Consider the following 5,350-nt stretch of genomic DNA (forward strand, 5'->3'; position numbering starts at 1 on the left):
TCTTCTGGTTGTAGTTTGTTTTTCTTTTTATCCCACACAATGTGAGATCAAACTGACTGAGTTTATTTACTATACTATGAATAAACCCTTATTAAGGAAAGTTGTAAAATATGAGATGATGTGGTGTTACTTTAAAAATTACATGATTACTAAAATGGAAACGGAGAAATTTGGAGAAGATGTGAGGCAGTTTGTTTGAGCAGTGGGCAACAGAGCAACAAATCGTCATATCACCGTCTTTGTTTCACATCAAGGCACCACCAGGTGACAAGCTCTACTTCAAGAAGAGCATGGCAAGAGTCAAACAAGAAATAAATCCATAAATTTCAGTTTCTTCTCAAAAAAGCTGACTCAGTTACAGCTTCAAATCAGCGTATCATCATAGTCATGATAAGCCACCCTCTATTAAAGGAAACATAGGCAGATTAAACAAAATTGGCCAAACAAAACAAAACAAAAGACTTTTTCAACAATCTTATGGATAAGTGAAAGATTTGAAACCAACAATAACGGCAGTAAATATTATATTATACTGTGAAAATATATAAATATCTCTGTTTTTCAATAAGGATTGACAACTGCAGTCTTCAGTGATGCAGGGAAAATGCCGGGAAAAAGAGTTTAGGGGCTGAGCTTCTGAGGAAAAGAGGAAAAAAAACCTGTCGGGGAGTGTATGAAGAGAGCAGGAGGAAGACTGATGGTGAAACACTGTTTGCTAAAGGGTTTTGCAGTCAGTGGCAGTACACTGTGATAGAAATGTTCAACTTAATCTGTGTATTGACATTGATTGTAGTTAAATTAATATTTAAGCCAGTATGCCAGATACAGAAGACCAAAAATGACAGAAAAAACAAACACAACACAGAAACAACAAACACAGGTGTTGTTGTCCTGAGATGTGGAATGCAAAGTAGAGTTGTATCTTTCCGGGGAGACAAAAGCTTTATGTTCCCTGCTCTCTGGGATATTGACCACAACATGACTTTGTGTGTTGTTTCTTGGTGCTGGCTGACGTCTGTTGTTGCGTTTGTGAGAGGAATATTTTTCTGGGATCACAATAAACAACAACAGTCCAACACAAGCGAGGTCCCCCCACATGTTTCTTATCTCTGATAGCTGGGAGTCATGAACTCTGTTTCTGAGAGCCAGTGAGTTGATGTTATCGAGATGCAAGGAAAACTTTCTCAACACTCTTAGAAGGCAGGTAGTGACCCGATATGTATGCTGTGGATCATACTCTGTCCCCCGAGCTTCATATGGCTCATAATGCTGTGTGATATAGACTTGGTCTATTGTCTGTACTGCGTTCTGCTGCCTGACTCTAATTATAATGCGAGCCCTGTTACTTTCCTCAATGACATAATCTGGAAGTTCCAGTGATGCATCTTGGTAGATATTACCAACAGTGTAGTATCGATATCCCCTCGGCAGTGGGTCTAACAGCTGTTCATCGTTGCGATATCGATGTGAGCCATAATCACCACGGTTTGGGTCAAAGGTCAGCAGGATGATGTTGTTATTGTCAAAGTCAACTGTGGTAGCAAACCAGTGGAGCAACCGGAGGCTGTACTCGGGCACAGACTGGCCAAAGCCTACTGACCTCAGATCAGCGATTGAGTTGAGCTTTCTTACAGCTGACACAGAGCTGAAGGTCAGGAGGAGAGCCACACAGCAGCTCATCATTCTTCCAAACATCTTCATCCTGGAGAGATTTAAGAAGTGACTGTTTTTATTGTTCATGCATACTTTATATTCTGACATTCATTACATGTTTTTGACCAGTGAAGCATCAAATGATTATGTGATGACTGCATAATGTGATTAATAGAATAATCATGATTAAGAAAGCTTTACATGGATTCCTAGTTTATAATTTGATAGTCATTCAGCCACACAAACTCTGAAACAGGTTTTACTTGTTTTTCTCCTCTCTGGTTTATACCATCCATTATGGGTTGGAATTGCATTTTAAAATTTTGCTTTCTTCATTTGAAATCAAAAGTGACTTTTTTAATATTAGAGTTTACTTTTAATTAAGAGATTGTTCAGAGAGGCTTGTTAGTGATAAATGTTGTTTTCTCAAACAGCTTTAACTTTGTGACATAAAGAGAGAAAATCACACTAATAACTTGTATCTGTAACTTGATTTGATGGCTGAAGCCTCCTGTCAGCTTCAGATAAATAACAGGGAAGGATCGCTCAACACTCAGTTTACAGAAGATTAATTAAACAAAGCAAACTAAATAATTCTTTACCAAAGAAGTGATGCATATTTTATAGGCATTAGCAAACATCCTTTTATTTTCCCCACTTATCCATTAAACCTCTGTTAAACCATATATTTATTTATTTGTGTTGTCAGGTGTGACACAGGTTTCATGATACTCACCTCTCCCTGTGTCAGAAAGTTAAACTGATTACATTTTTCAAAACTGTAATACTACAGATTTATAGATCATTTTTCATGTGAATGAGTATGCTTGTAATTTAAAGAGAAGGCGGACTAAGTGTAGTGTTATCCACTCCATGTTAAACCCACTTCATTGTATCTTTAAATGTAGAATAAATGCTGCATTAGAGACGATGGTAAAGTCATGTGAGTGAAAGTGAGTAAAAATGAATCCACCAGGAAATGAGAGAACTTACCTTTGTAAGTCTGCTGCTGCTGTTTGTGTGAGGACAGTCGTAGCTCCCTTTATGCTTTGCTTTCCTGGTAAATGCAACCAAAACAACAAGCTCTGCTACGTGTGAAGATGAAGGGTGATAATCCAGATATTTATATGAGGCTATTAATGAGCAACATCATCATGGATTTAAATGTTTCTAGTTTAGCAGTCACGTAAAAGCAGATTATTGATCTTTTTACTGGCAGGTTTATGTCATGGTCCTGAGTCTATGGACTCAGTGGTTTTGTTTTGATTGTTATTATCTTTTGTTTCAATTTCATTCTGATCAAGACCCTCTAGTTCTGAGGTTTTGGTTTCTGTGTTCCATCTGTACTGTGTTAGTATTGTGTCTCTGTGTTGATGTCATTTCCTGTTTTATTTTGACAGCATCATGTCCTACGTTAGTGTGTCTAGTTTTCCTTCGCCTTGTCTCCTTATGTCCAGTTAATCCCAGCTGTGTCTCCCTCATTCCCTGATTGCTCCTTTGTGTATATGAGCCCTGTGTTTTCTCCTGGTTGTTGCTGGTTCATCTGTGTTGTCTTCCTGGGTTTCCTCCGTACGTTTCTCCCTGCTTATCATGCCCCGTGTTGCTCTCCTCTTCGTCTCCTTCAGGCTTGTTACTTTGGTTCTTAGTATTTCCCAGTTTAGGTGTGCTAGTTTTGTTCGTACCATCCCCACCTTTTGTTTGTATGTCACTCGCCTTCAATAAAGTTCACTCACATCTCAGCCAGTGCCTGCATCTTGGGTCCTAATTCTCACCCTCCAAACGTGACAGTTTATGTCCAAAATTTGAATATGGGCGTGTCTGCCCGACTGTAGGGTCAGAGACTGCAGTGGAGTAATTCAGCCTTCTATAAATCATGTCAGCAGGGTTGAATTAACTGCATTTACCTGCACCAGCTGGTCCACTGAGCCCATGTGTTTGTTTTAACAATTTTCCAGGAGATCACCAGTATAGAAAAGTTTGGAGGACAGATCCTTTGTCCAGTCATCTAGATTTAGACAGAAATCCATCACTACAACCCAAGTGTATTGTAGGCCTTAACAAGCTGTTGCACCTGATTGAAAATAAGCACGAGTCAGCAGCACAAGAGCTGTCCATTAAATTGATGTAAAGGATTTTAGAGCTCCTTCAACAAAAAAAGTCCAGCACAGAACACAACACAACATGTTTGTTGCTCTAAAAATTTGAATCGAGCACAAACAATTTAGGAAGGTTATACAAGAGAAACATGCAGGTAGAAAGCCATCAAAGCGTCAAAGCAATATGGATTGAAAAAGAGAAAATGCACACAAAAATAAGGCAGAAACAGGAGCCAATATTGTGACAGAACTTTAAGAAATTCGATTTACAGCTAAGGAAGAGAAAACAAGGTACCACACTATTCTTCAGCTTCAGAGAGAAAGCAGAGCTCCCTGCTGAATACGACGCAGGGATGAAGATCAGGCATGGCTGCTGAGTGTCACATGATGGTTGTACAAATGGAAGAAATTCATGTCTCAATATTGACTGACTACATTTATGAACATGAAAGTTCTTAAATAACAAATCTGGGAAAATTTCTAAAAATAAGGCTGTAGTATAGGCAAAGCAGTAGCTGAAACACAGTACATATGAGTCAATGAAATGACGTGACGTGCCTCATTATGTGAGCCGTTGAAAAGACACGCAAATTCGTTTTTTGTGTGATCAGGATCTGAGCTGATTCTGATGATGATTGTTACGAGTTTGCAACAAGATGGTAAGCACATTATGGAGCCACCAAAAAATATCAGCAATTAAGGAGTATTTTGAGACATCTCCCAATAAAAACATACATCTCCTCAAATCAATCTCAGAGAGGATGGTTAGTTAGAGGTGTATGTGTGTATTTTACACAGGGCCCTGTATTATCACAGCAGGGCTGCTGGTGTACATGGAATGACGCACCTGTAACCGGAAGGTCGCCGGTTCGATCCCTGGCCTTTCTGTCCTGGTCGTTGTGTCCTTGGGCAAGACACTTTACCCTACTGTTGGCCAGAGGGGCCGATGGCGCGATATGGCAGCCTCGCCTCTGTCAGTCTGCCCCAGGGCAGCTGTGGCTACAACCGTAGCTTGCCTCCACCAGTGTATGAATGTGAGCGTGAATGAATAATGGCATTGTAAAGCGCTTTGGGTGCCTTGAAAAGCGCTATATAAATCCAATCCATTATTATCAGTGAGCTCATGTCATTTTCTTCCACAGAAAACTCTCTGATCTCCATCAGCAGGCTGGTAGTGAGCTGATATGTATGCCTCATAATGCTGTGTGATATAGGTCACATATATGAGGCATTAGTCTATTATCAATGCCTCATTCTGCTCCTTGACTCTAATTATAATTAAAGCCTTGTTACTTTCTCTCATTGTCTGCCACATATCTTATCTGCTGTTTTTATACACTAAGTTGTGAAACATGAAAGTCCTGCAACAAACAGTCCCAGATGGATTTGAATCAAGTGAATCGTGTTGGTTTTGGGTCAGCAGGTCTCCAGGAAACTCAATTTGTATTATTGAGAACATTAACTATTATATCAAATATGACTTTTGAGTCAAGACAGTTACGACACATCATAAAATGACCATCACACACATGAAAATATATTTTATTGAACAGTGTTTTCAAAATTACAGAAAGAATCAAACCCCTCAGTGAAACAGACTC

General features: G+C 39.3%; 1 long non-coding RNA gene across 1 annotated transcript; it reads right to left on the bottom strand.

The window, feature by feature from the left end:
• Positions 1-1,371: 1,371 nt before the first annotated feature.
• On the bottom strand, positions 1,372-2,718 carry LOC112846794 (uncharacterized). Its single transcript, XR_003219961.1, has 2 exons — positions 2,647-2,718; positions 1,372-1,702 (listed from the first exon to the last, which is right to left on the bottom strand). It is a non-coding gene; the product is annotated as an uncharacterized LOC112846794 (long non-coding RNA).
• Between the last annotated feature and the right edge of the window lie 2,632 nt (positions 2,719-5,350).

This window comes from Oreochromis niloticus, linkage group LG4 (assembly GCF_001858045.2).
Source record: "Oreochromis niloticus isolate F11D_XX linkage group LG4, O_niloticus_UMD_NMBU, whole genome shotgun sequence".
In the NCBI taxonomy this organism is placed as follows: Eukaryota; Metazoa; Chordata; class Actinopteri; order Cichliformes; family Cichlidae; genus Oreochromis; species Oreochromis niloticus.